Below are 14,058 nucleotides of genomic sequence, written 5' to 3' on the forward strand. Positions count from 1 at the left end.
TGTGGAAGCTTTGTGGTGATGACGACAAGATCCGCCTATGCCGGGATCCCCTTCCCGAGGTGGAACTGAACAAGGTGCTGCTCTGCCTGACGGGGAAGGACCCGAGCGACCCTCCAGAGGATTGGCTTTCGCTGTACTGTCGTGATGATGTCGAGGATGTTGTTGCGGCCATGCCTGTCTTTGACGAGCTCGGGTTCGTGCAGCTGGGATCTTCCCTACCGCCTACTTCCTTGGTGCACCTGTCCTCCGACGACCAATCCTCCGAGGCCACCGAGGATGAGGTTGTGGAAGAATCCTCTGCCCCGGAGTGGAGGGAGCTCTTGCGCGACCTTTCTGATGATGATGATGATGATGAGCCCGCGGTGGTGGAGGTGCCGCGCCCTCCAGGAGTCACCACGAGGTCTGGGATGGCCTCCTTGAAGCAGCCCAAGCAAGCGGTCGTGAAGAAAAGCAGGTCCACGTTGATCCCTCCGGGCAGCAGCCCACCTTTGCTGACGCCGTCCTAGGCGGCGCCAACCGCAAGCTCTCCTTCCCCCAAGAGCTCGGCACCAGCTGCTCCACCCCAGCGTTCGCTTCTAAGCATGAAGAGGCACTATGCCTTCGTTGACCAGTAAGTTTCTCCTTAACTTCGCTTGTTGGTTCTTGCGGTGGTACTGAGCGTCTTCTTCTGTCGTTAGGCAGCAACCGTCGAAGAAGCAGAAGGAGGGTATGGAGATCGCTGTGGCTGCAAGTGATGGAGCGGCCATCGTGGCCCTAGTGAAGAAGAATGCCATAGCCCCCCCAGCCCAGGGGCAACGCCAGCTCCGGAGGACATGGATGCCCATCCCCAAGAGGTGCCGGTGCCCTCGGCAGGTCTGACTCCTTCGGCACCTAGGCTTGCCGCGGCTGCTGAGGACAACCAGCCTCCGGAGCCCCCGATCCTTCCTGAGGCTGAGGTTTCTTCTGCCTTGGTGCTGAGGGTGAGGGAGTCCTGGATAAGGGGGTATCCGGACAACCGGACTATATACTTTGGCCAGACTGTTGGACTATGAAGATACAAGATAGAAGACTTCGTCCCGTGTCCGGATGGGACTCTCCTTGGTGTGGAAGGCAAGCTTGGCGATTCGGATGTAGATCTCCTCCTCTGTAAACCAACTCTGTGTAACCCTAGCCCCCTCCGGTGTCTATATGAACCGGAGGGTTTAGTCCGTAGGACAGAACAACAATCATACCATAGGCAAGCTTCTAGGGTTTGGCCTCTCTGATCTCGTGGTAGATCAACTATTGTAATACTCATATCATCAAGATCAATCAAGCAGGAAGTAGGGTATTACCTCCATCGAGAGGGCCCGAACCTGGGTAAAACATCGTGTCCCCTGCCTCCTGTTACCATTAGCCTTAGACGCATAGTCCGGGACCCCCTACCCGAGATCCGCCGGTTTTGACACCGACATTGGTGCTTTCATTGAGAGTTCCTCTATGTTGTTGCTGTAAGGCTCAATGGCTTCTCCAACTTTCAACAACTCCGTCCTGGGTGAGACTTTTCTCCTCGGACAGATCTTCGTGTTCGGCGGCTTCGCACTACGGGCCAACTCGCTTGGCCATCTGGAGCAGATCGATAGCTACGCCCCTGGCCATCAGGTCAGGTTTGGAAATCTAAACTACACTGCCGACATCCGCGGAGACTTGATATTCGACGGATTCGAGCCCGTGTCAGGAGCAATGAACAATCACGACGTGCATGACCTAGATCTGCAGTCGGACAGTATTCAGACATCGCGCCTGCTACAGCTCCGGACTTCGTTCCAGAGCTGGTCGTGCCTTCCAAGGACGGGTGGATGAACCCCGCCCCGGAGGCCGCACACTCATCGGCGTTGGAGCCGAACACAGATTACTCGCCTTAGGAAATCTGTACCTCCGGACCCTCGGACTCATCTCCGGTAGTGTGTTCCGGGCCGCGCGTGTCTGTGCCCATCGAATCTAACTGGGCTCCAGTCATGGAGTTCGTCGCCGCGGATATCTTTTAGCACTCACCCTTCGGAGATGTGCTGAATTCATTAAGGTCTCTCTCTTTGTCGGGAGACTCCTGGCCGAACTATGTCCGGCTCGAGTGGGAAGCTGGCGACGAAGAAATTCGTTACCCACCCACCACCCACTTAATAGCCATGGTCGATGACTTGACCGACGTGCTTAACTTCGACTCCGAAGACATCGACGGTATAGACGACGATGCGGGAGAAGAACAGGAACCACCACCCACAGGGCGCTGGACTGCCACCTCTCTCTCTATATATATATATATATATGTGTGTGTGTGTGTGTGTGTGTGTGTGTGTGTGTGTGGATACTCCCAAAGAAACCAATGGCGATGAGGCAATGGGAGATAACCCCTCGGGGAAGAAAGCAGAACATGGGCGTCATCGGCGCCGCTCCAAGCCTCGCCACAACAATACCGGCACTGGAGAAGAAAATCCAGATGGTGCCGAAGAGGAATACGATCCTGATCAACCCACCTTCGAGCAAGCCGAACAGGAACACGGGCAGGCTAGCCCAGACGAATAGGCGACGGACGGCTACTTGGAGGACGATAACTATATGCCTCCCTCCGAAGACGATGTGAGCCTCGGTGACGACGAATTTGGCGTACCAGAGGATCCCATAGAGCAGGAGCGCTTCAAGCGCAGGCTTATAGCCACTGCAAGAAGCCTGAAAAAGAAGCAGAATCAGCTCCAAGCGGACAAAGATCTGCTCGCAGACAGATGGACCGAAGTCCTGGCGGCCGACGAATACGGACTTGAACCCCCGAGTAGGGGATACCCAAAGCACAAACCGCTAGAAGAACAGGCCGAAGAGCCTGAACTTCCAGCACAAGATGAGGCTGACCGACCACCACGTGGCCTGGATAAAACGGCATATCAGGCCGGACACTAGCCCGCACCCCCATGCCGGTTCACTACGGCCCGGGGCAATACGCCGGACCTGCGAGACATATTGGAAAACAATGCAGGACAACCAAGATCGATCTACGGATCACGAGGGTGCGCGACAGCCCATGACACCAATCGTCACGCCGGATACAATACTGATAATTCCGGTCGGGACGGATATTACCGACCAGACCCAATCGGACTACGCCGCGATATAGCTTGGCACAGAGGCGCCGCACACCCCCTCTGCTTCACCGATGAAGTAATGGAACATGAATTCCCAAAAGGGTTTAAACCCGTCAACAGTGAGTCATACGATGGCACAACAGACCCCGCGGTGTGGATCGAGGATTTTCTTCTCCACATTCACATGGCCCGCGGTGATGACCTACATGCCATCAAGTATCTCCCACTCAAGCTTAAAGGGCCAGCCAGACATTGGCTGAATAGCCTGCCAGCAAACTCCATTGGCACTTGGGAAAATCTTGAGGACGTTTTCCTCGATAACTTCCTGGGCACTTATGTGCGACCACCGGATGCTGATGACTTAAGTCACATTACCCAACAGCCCGGAGAGTCAGCCAGGAAATTTTGGACTCGGTTCCTAACTAAAAAGAACCAAATTGTCGACTGCCCGGATGCCGAGGCCCTGGCGGCCTTTAAGCATAATATCCGTGCCGAGTGGCTTGCCCGACACCTCGGCCAAGAAAAACCGAAGACCATAGCGGCCCTCACGACACTAATGACCCGCTTTTGCACGAGTGAGGACAGCTGGCTGGCTCGCAGTAACACCGCGCTAGGAAACCATGGCACTTCAGATATTGGTGATAGTAACGGAAAGCCACGGTGCAATAGACACAAGCGTCGAAACAATGGCGACAATACGGAGGATACGGCAGTGAATGCCGGATTCAGCAACTCCAAATCCGGTCAGTGGAAGTAGCCGTTCAAGAGAAACAATCCGGGATCGTCCAGTTTGGACCGCATACTCGACCGCTCATGCCAGATTCACGGCACCCCCGATAAACCAGCCAATCACACTAACAGAGATTGCTGGGTGTTCAAACAGGCCGGCAAGATAAATGCCGAGAACAAGGACAAGGGGCTGCATAGCGATGATGACGAGGAGCCCCGGCATCTGAACACTGGAGGACAGAAGAAATTTCCTCCCCAGGTAAAAACGGTGAACATGATCTATGCCACTCACATCCCCAAACGGGAGCGAAAGCGTGCACTTAGGGACGTCTATGCGATGGAGCCCGTCGCCCCAAAATTCAACCCATGGTCATCCTGCCTGATCACCTTTGATCGTAGGGACCATCCCACCAGCATCCGTCACGGTGGCTCAGCCGCGTTGGTCCTTGACCCAATCATCAACGGATTCCACCTCACGCGAGTCCTCATGGATGGTGGCAGCAGCCTGAACATGCTTTATCAGGATACAGTGTGCAAAATGGGCATCGATCCGTCACGGATCAAACCCACCAAAACCACCTTCAAAGGTGTAATTCCAGGGGTAGAGGCCCGCTGCACGGGCTCAATAACACTGGAAGTGGTCTTCGGATCTCCGGATAACTTCCGAAGCGAGGAGTTAATCTTCGATATCGTCCCTTTACGTAGTGGCTACCATGCACTACTTGGACGAATCGCGTTCGCTCGTTTCAATGCGGTACCACACTATACATACCTCAAGCTCAAGATGCCAGGACCTCGCAGGGTCATAACAGTCAATGGAAATACAGACCGCTCCCTCCGTACGGAAGAACACACTGCGGCCCTCGCGGTAGAAGTACAAAGCAGCCTCCTCCGACAAATAGCCAATTCAGTAACGACATCCCCGAACACCGTCAAGCGAGTCCGGAGTACCGTGCAATAGGACCGTCAGGCACGCCAGGAGCTCGATTAGCAACCCGGCCTCCACCCCAGCCCCATTCAAGCGGCATTCGTGCCACGCGTACACAACTACGTGCTCAAAATACCATGGGCATAGGTGGAGGCGAGACGACAATGCGGACAGAGTGCGGTTCAGCCGCCATGAGGCCCACATACTATTTTTTCTTTTTTCAGAATCCCACTGTTGGGCAGCCCCTTCAGAGAGATCGGATAACCGGACTCATCACAGAAGGTACACCAAGGAGGCAAGAGTCATTGCACACAAGGGAATACTCAGGTGGTCTTCTTCAATGATCGTTATACCTGTCCTTCCATACCCGCATATAGCCTGCCCTTGGATAGGACATATCAAATAGTCCTATTCCTTTCTGCTTAATGCATTAATTGTACACCTACGCCTTGTCGTATTGTCCAAATAAATTGGAAGTAGTATATAGCGTCAGCTTCTTATTACTATCTTCATATTTTCCGTTGAATATTTATTCAATATTGCATCCGTACATTGTGGTACGCTTAGTTTGCCAGGGGCTTCCTTTTGCGCCCCATAAGATGGCAAGAAAAGTCCGAACACTTTCAACAGTGCGGCACCCCGAACTTATAGCATTATATGCATCAGCTCTGAATCATGTCTTGGGTCAATAGTTGGGTTAGCCCGGCTCCCTTGTTTTGGTACCTTATGTTCCGTTATATCGGCTAAGGTAGCGCAGGGAGAACTACTGCGATTGTGTCCCGGTTCTTCCGGACGAGCACCTCAGTAGAGAAAGCCGAAAACTGACCGTCATGATGCGGCGAGAGCTGGTCGCTATTCGCGAGGTACTAAAATCCCTAAAGATTTTTTCCGCTTAAGGCGAGGAATCGGCCTTGCCCGATTTAGGCGTGTATAATGCCCCAGTTCGGCTTTCTGAATACTAGGGGCTTCGCCGAAATTTAAAATTATAGACTTCTATGGCCAAGTGAGAGTTATAAAGCCGAATAGTCCGATTGCCTAGTTCGTTGCGCTAAACACCTCCTTAAAGGACCAATAAATTGGAAAAAGAGTGTTTAGGTTTTCCACGAACACCCCAGTACTAGTTACAAGGGGGCGAAAGCCGACGACTGGCCTACTTTCAGATTTTGATAAACGGCCGCAGAGAAGGTAATATTTTAAATCAAACAAAGCGTTGTATAGCGCAATCAAACTCGTTCTCGTATTACACAGACGACATGAGTACATTTACTTGAAAATAATGTTCTTAGGACATTCATTCGCCACAAGCCGAGCACCTTTCATAACACCATTATAATACATTTCGGGGTAGCGATGCTCCTTGCCCTTCGGGGGTCCATCCTTCACGAGTTCTCTGCATCCAGTTTGGCCCAATGCATCTTCGCGCGCGCAAAGGCCCGTCGGGCACCCTCATTACATACAGATTGCTTGATAACTTCTAGCCGTGGACAAGACTGCACCATCCACTTCACCAGGCCAAAGTAGCTGCCAGGCAGGGGCTCGCCAGGCCACTTATGGACTATGAGGTCCTTCATGGCCTGTTTGGCCGCATTGTGGAGTTTGACCAGCTGCTTCAGTTGGTCACTCAGAGGCATCGGGTGTTTGGCCCCAGCATATTGGGACCAGAACAACTTCTCCATAGAGCTCCCCTCCTCTGCGCAATAGAACTCCGCGGCATCCAAAGTGCTGCATGGCAGATCTGTGAATGCCCCTGGAGAGCTCCAGATTCGTGTAAGTAAAAGAAATGACTCCTCCACATGCTTGCTTTGCATAAAGAATGCCTTACCCCCTGCTATCTTCTTGGCCGCCTGGATTTCCTGGAGGGCCTTTTGGGCTTCTGCCTTGGTGTTGGCCGCGCTCTGGAGGGCCTTCGCCAGCTCAGACGCTTGCGTCTTGTAGTCATGCTCCAGGGAGTCGAACTTCTTGCCAAGCTCCTGGAGCTCCTGTTGTACCTCTCCCACCTGAGCATCTTGCTTCTCTCGCTCGGTGCGCTCCGTATCCGCCTTGGCTTCGGTGATGGACAACGCTTCCTTCAAGGCCGCCACTTCGGTCGCGGTCCCTATCAAAAGCCATGATGCTTTTTATTGGCATCACCAACTTTTTATCCTCTATAGGACATATGGACGGGGTTTCACTTACCTTTGTTCTCCTTGAGCTAATTCTTCACGAGGCCGAGCTCTTCTTCGGCCTGCCCCAGTTTGCGCTTGATTCCGGCAACCTCAGCCATGCGCGCAGTGGTGGTCAGCAGCAGTGCATGTTTGTTCATACAGACAAATATTATTAGCTTCCTACGGTTTTTTTAGTTGACACTCCATTTGGCTTTTTTTTCTGAACACCAACCAGAGTATCAGGGGCTACTGTCTATCAGGTAATATTGCCTCACACTTTTTTTACCTCGAAGCCTGTTAGCAGGCTGGTGCAGGCTTCGGTCAATCCGCTCTTGGCGAACCGAACCTTCTCAATCACCGTACCCATAAGCATACGGTGTTCATCCTCGATGGAAGCGCCTCGAAGCACTTCCAACAAATCATCCGATGCCTCCGGCTGGGCGGAGGTCATCGGCACGGCTGGCTCGCCCTCCTTCGCGAGGGACTGCTTACTGAAATCCAAAACCTTTGTAGGCTCCGGCGTAGTAACCGGCTGGGAGCCAGACTTGCTGTGGCTCCCATCAGCATAATCCATGGGGTTCTCACCCCCCATGTGTCCGGCGCCCGAGATCTTGCCTTGGGGCGTCTCTGGAACCATCGCCTACTGCTCTGGCATCCACGGGTCATGGGGAGGTTGCCGTCGGGAGTGAATTCATCTCCGACTCGTTCAGAGACTCCTCCGAAGAGGACTCCTCGAGATCGGACCTGGCCAGACTGCATATACGTGTTCGGTGTTATTATAAACCATGAGGTCGAAGTTGCACGAAAAATATTATGGAAGGCGGATACTTACGACCTCGCCCGGGGTTTGCCCCTGGGCAGCCACTCCTCGTCGCTGAAAGCGGCGGTAGTGGAGTAATCTGGAAAGGATGCCTTTCCCTTCTTCGGTGTCCTGGTCTCCCCCGATGGGGCAGACTTCCCTTTATTCTCCTCCCTAGCACGGGGAGGAGGCATCTCTTAATGTTTTCCCCCGCCTTCGAGGGGGGGATCTTCCTCGTCGTCTTCGGATGAAGATTCTATCAAGGCCTTGCGCCGGAGACCTTTTCTGGTCCCCGCGGCCGCCTTCTTGGACCCTTCAGCCCCCTCAGTTGAGGCGGCCTTCTTCTTCCTCTCCTCCCCTTCGTGGGAGGAGTGCGCCTCGTCGTCTTCTGGCGAGGCGTTTGGTGCGGCCTCGCGCCGGAGACCCTTCCAGGTCCCTGCGGCCTTCTTTTCAGCCTTTATCTCCGGCACCTTGTAAGGCACCAAAACCAGCATCTCCGCTAGGAGTGCGCCTACTGGGTCCTCAGGCAATGGAGCCGTACAGTCAATCCGCTCCGCCATCTCCACCCATTCCTGTTCGGTCAGCATAGTGACCTAAGAATCCTCCCACGAATGTGCTAGGAAGGAAACATCTTGTAATAACCAGAGGACTTACCGGACTGGCGAGGCGCTTTGCGCTGAGACCACGGTCCTCGGAAAGGGGAGGAGGAACTTCGCCGGTCTTGAACAGCACCTTCTAGATTTATTTATGCGTTGTGTCGAAGAGCTCTAGGAGCATTGGGTGTTCGGCCAGGTCAAACTCCCACATATCAAATGCCCGTTGTCGATGTCAAAACCGGAGGATCTCGGGTAGGGGGTCCCGAACTGTCCGTCTAGGCGGATGGTAACAGGAGACAAGGGACACGATGTTTTACCCAAGTTCGGGCCCTCTTGATGGAGGTAAAACCCTACGTCCTGCTTGATTAATATTGATGATGTGTGTTACAAGAGTAGATCTACCACGAGATCAAGGAGGCTAAACCCTAGAAGCTAGCCTATGGTATGATTGTTGTTCGTGCTACAGACTAAAGCCATCCGGTTTATATAGACACCGGAGAAGGCTAGGGTTACACAGAGTCGGTTACAATGGTAGGAGATCTACATATCCATATCGCCAAGCTTGCCTTCCACGCCAAGGAAAGTCCCATTCGGACACGGGACAAAGTCTTCAATCTTGTATCTTCATAGTCTTGGAGTCCGGCCGATGACGATAGTTCGGCTATCCGGACACCCCCTAGTCCCAGACTCCCTCAGTAGCCCCTGAACCAGGCTTCAATGACGACGAGTCCGGCGCGCATATTGTCTTCGGCATTGCAAGGCGGGTTCCTCCTCCGAATAATTTAGGGAAGATTGTGAACACCAGGATAGTGTCCGGCTCTGCAAAATAAATTCCACGCACCACCGCAGAGAGAATAATATTTACACAAGTTCAATCTGCTGACGTATTTGATGGCGTGATGTCACACCACTACCAAGCCTTTACTTGAATCGTTTTTATTGTACCACCTCAGCGTGTTTAGCGAAGCGGTTTCCTTGGCACGTCTTGTCGAAGCAGAGATCGTGTTCCCCTTATTCCGGGATTCCCATCAATACGGACGTGGGTAACCCAACCGCGCCATTGATTGCGGCGCTTGGGAGATAAGCGAGTTTTATCAGGCCGGTGGGGACACATGTTTTTGTCCGCCCATATAAGGGGATAAAGATCCAACCCTTTTACCTGCACCTTCTTCCTCCTTGGCTTATCCATCTCCGCGAACTCGAGCTCCAGCGCCCAAGTCCGCACATCTCACCTCAACCTCCTCCAACTATGTCCGGAGCGGGAGGCAAGTGGATGGCCTCCTCCGTCACGGAGGGGCACATCCAGAAGCTGCGCAGCGCCGGATATTTGTCCAGCAACATCGCGCATCGGCTCCCCGACGAGGGAGAGCTCATCCCCACCCCCAGGCCCCATGAGAGGGTAGTATTTCTTCCCCATTTCCTCCGCGGACTGGGCTTCCCACTCCATCCCTTTGTCCGGGGGCTCATGTTCTACTACGGCCTGGATTTCCATGATCTGGCCCCGAATTTCATCCTCAACATCTCGGCGTTTATCGTCGTGTGTGAGGCCTTCCTCTGCATCCAGCCCCACTTCGGCTTGTGGCTCAAGACCTTCAGTGTCAAGCCGAAGGTTGTGAAGGGCAGCCAAGCGGAGTGCGGAGGCGCCATGGTGGGCAGGATGTCCAACGTTACTTGGCTTGAGGGCACTTTCGTGGAAACCATTAAGGGGTGGCAATCGGGGTGGTTCTACATCACCGAGCCGCGTGACCCTGAATGGGCAGCGGCCCCCGAATTCAGATCTGGCATCCCCACACGGCTCACCTCCTGGAAAGAGAGCGGCCGGACATGGGGTGATTCGGAGGAGCTGACCGGACTCCAAGCCTGCATCCAAAAGCTAGTGGACAAGAAGCTCAAGCTTGTCAACGTAGTCCAGGTCATGCTCATCCGCCGGATTCTCCCGTGCCAACGACGGGGCTTCAACATGTGGGAGTTCGATCCGGCGCAGCACCAGACTTTGAGCGGGCTCTTCGACACTACGTACGAAGATGTCTGGAAGGTGCTGTTCAAGGGCGCCGAGGCTCCCGCATCCGCTACCGAAGATCGCGGATTCAGCTCGCAGCGTCCGGCTGACGAGGTAAGTGATTTTGTCCTTTACGGGACGCTTGTTTTCCATAGTTTGACTCTATGCGGGATCTAAACTCCCTCTCCTTTGACAGGACTGGCTGGCGAAGGCCGAGCAGACTATCTGTCCGGCCCCATTGCCAGAGGACCCAGCGGACGCCCGCTTAACGGGGCTGCTGGCTCCGGCACCCCATGTGGTGCCGGAGAAGAAGGCCAAGAAGAAGGCCACGGGGACTCGGAAGAGTTCCCGTTTTCAGGTGTTATCGGATGATGACTCCGAGGCCGACTCCTCTCACAAAGGCGAGGAGGAGAAGAAGAAAGCCTCTCCCCCAGCGGGGGGAGGGAAGAAAAGGAAGGCCTCCCCAACGAGAGAGGCCGAAGGGTCCAAGAAGGGAAAAACTCTTTCCCCGGACTGCTCCGCCAACGCCAGTGACGACGACGAGGACTGGCCCCCAAGGGCCAAGCCCCTGGCGAGATCGTAAGTATCCGGACTCCCGAATAACTTCATGGTTTTTCTTTTCGCCGCATAATGTCTTTCTAATGCCGCATACAACCCTGCAGTCCGCCCAAGGATGATCTTCCCGCTTCGTCGAGCGGGTCCTTAGGTGCGTCGGATATGGATTCTCTCCCGACCGCCTCCACCCCCCGTGATGCGGACGATGCCGAGGTGGGATCCCGGGAAGGGACCCACCAGGAGGAGGAGGCCCCGGAGGTGTCGCAGAACAACCTCCCGGACTTTGCACCGGACTCGGCCCCGGAACCCATAGCGGTTCCGGAGTCCGGCGGGCGGCCCCTTCGTAAGAAGGGCAAGACCGTGACGCCGGCAGCCTCCGTCCAACCGGAGGCGCCGGATAGCTTGTTGGAGGCGCTCAATGGCGCCTCCATCGAAGAGGAACACCGCACTGTTATGAGTGCGGTGATTCAGAAGGTTCAGCTCGCCAAGAGCGGGCTGACCGAAGCCTGCAGCAGCCTTCTAACAGGCTTTGAGGTAAGAATTTTGATATATGTAAAATAGTACCGCATAGACAGTAGCCCCTGATGCTCGGTTCGGTGTTCGGAAAGAAAAGCCGGACTGAGGATCTAAAAAGATATACGCAGGAGTCATAAAAAATATGTCAATATGGGATTGCAGGCTGTGCTGCTGACCTCTGCCGCACTGACTGCGGAGGTCAATACTTTGAAGGAAAGCCTCGAGCGGTCCGAGAACGAGCTCGGCCGTGCCAAGAAGCAGCTCGAGGACAAGGAAGGTGAGTAATACCTTATTAAAATTGTACCTTATAGAAAAGGATTTGGTTGCAAGAAAAATGACAAGGATAACATGGATATAGCAGGGGCCATAAACGAGGTGGCGACCCTGAAGGAGGCGGTGTCCGCGGCCGAAGAACGCACCGAGCGAGAGAAGCAGGAGGCGCGGGTGGCGGAGGTACAGCAAGAGCTCCAGGCTCTCATGGAAAAACATGAGAGTTTGGAGCGTGACTCGAAGACTCGAGAGTCCGAGCTTGCGACGGCTCTTGAGAGTGCCAAAGCCGCTAAGGCCGAAGCCTATAAGGCCCTCCAGGAAGTCGAGGCGTTGAAGAAAATAGCGGCGGGTAAGGCGTTTTTCATGCAAAGTAAGCATGTGAGTGTGAATTACATATCACTTACCCGAATTCGGAGCTCTCCAGGAGCGTTCGCAGATCTGCCCCGCAGCGTGTCCGATGCTGCCGCTTTCTACAGGGCCGAGGAGGGGAGCTCGACGGAGAAGGTCTTCTGGTCTCAGTATGCTGAGGCCGGACATCCGGTGCCCCTTAGCGACCAGCTGAAGCAGCTGGTCGAGCTCCACAAGGTGGCCGAACAGGCCATGAAGGGCCTCATAGTTCGGCTGTGGCCTAAGGAGGCCATGCCTGGGAGCTACTTCGGCCTGGTGCGGCGGCTGGTGGATGCGTGCCCGTGGGTTGAAGTCATCAAGCACTCCGCCTGTATTGAAGGTGCCCGTCGGGCCCTTGCCCGCGCAAAGGTGCACTGGGGCAAGATGGATGCCCAGAAGCTTGTGACGGACGCGCCACCGCAGGGCAAGGAGCATCGCACGCCCGAGATGTATTATAAGAGTGTCCTGAAGGGTGCCCGCATTATTGCGGGTGAGTGCTCCAAAGATGTAATATTTGAGTAGACTCGCATTTTGTTATCCTGTGCGCTGAAAACTTAGTTCATATGCGCTAAGCAACGCTTGTTAATTTAAAATATTACCTTCTGTGCGGCTGTTTATCAAATCTGAGAGATGGCAAGTCGTCGGCTTCAGCCCCCATGCCACGAGTGCTGGGGTGTTCGGGATAAACTTGAGCACTCTTGTTCCCATTTTTGGGTCCATCTAGGGAGGCGCTCAACACAACGAACAAGGCAACCGGACTTATAATGCTTGAACACTCTCACTTAGCCATAGAATTCTATAATTTTAAATTTCGGCGAAGCCCCTAGTCTTCGGAAGGCCGAATTTGGGGCGCTATCCACGCCTGGGCCGGACAAAGCTGGCTCCTCGCTCTAAGCGGCATAAGTCTTTAGGGACTCGCAAAAAACCTCTCGAACAGCGACCGGCTCTCGCCTCATCATGACGGTCAGTTTTAGCTTTCTCCACTGAGGCGCTCGCCCAGCTCAACTGGGGCGCAATCGCAGTGGTTCTCCCAGTGCTACCTTAGCCGATACAACGGAACGTAAGGTACCAAAACATGGGAGCCGGGCAAACCCAACTATTGACCCAAGACATGATTCGGAGCCGATGCATATAATGCTATAAGTTCGGGGTGCCGCACTTGTGAAAGTGTTCGGACTTATCACACCATGATGCGGGAAACATAAGCCCCTGGTGTATTTAGCCGTACCAAAATGTACAGATGCAACATGTCATAAATGAACATATGTATAAGAAAGAAATGCAATTGGAAGCAAAAAGGTGCTGCATTACTTATTCAAGAAAACTGCTGTAAATGCAGAACGATACAAATGGTGCGATAAGCAAGGGATGGGACTATTAAACATGTCCCCCTCCAGGGGTAGGCTGCGGAATGGTGCATAAAACAGATTTAATGCTCGTAATGGAGACCACCTGGATATTCGTTGTAGCCTTTCTCCTTCCCTGGCTGTTGCATCGTGAGTTCGGCAGGTCTGCTGCCGGACAGGGCCTCGGACGAACGGAGTCCTGTGGGTAAAAATAAAAAAAAAGAAAAAAAGAACGACACACTTTGAGAGCCCCTGGTGTGGTTGATCCGCATTCTGGGCTTATCGTGGTCGTGCCCCTCTCCCCACGCCCATGGTATCTTCAGAGCGTAATGGTGTACGCGAAGGACCTGTCTTGACGTTTTGCAGGGGCTGGGGTTGGGGCCGCACTGCTACGCGTGCTCGGAACGTGCCAGGTGGTCTTGTTGTAGGTTACTCCGGGCGCGTTTAGCCGTGTCCGGCCGCTTAACGGCCGGACTCGAGAATTGCCTTAAGAGGCTGCATTGTACTTCTGCCACGAGAGCCGCTATATGTTCCTCCATTCGGAGAGAGCGTTCAATGTTTCCATTGACCGTGATGACTCCTCGAGGGCCTGGCATCTTGAGCTTGAGGTATGCGTAGTGCGGCACCGCGTTGAACTTTGCAAACGCGGTACGTCCGAGCAGGGCATGATAGCCGCTGCGGAACGGAACTATGTCGA

This window comes from Triticum aestivum, chromosome 6B (assembly GCF_018294505.1).
Source record: "Triticum aestivum cultivar Chinese Spring chromosome 6B, IWGSC CS RefSeq v2.1, whole genome shotgun sequence".
In the NCBI taxonomy this organism is placed as follows: Eukaryota; Viridiplantae; Streptophyta; class Magnoliopsida; order Poales; family Poaceae; genus Triticum; species Triticum aestivum.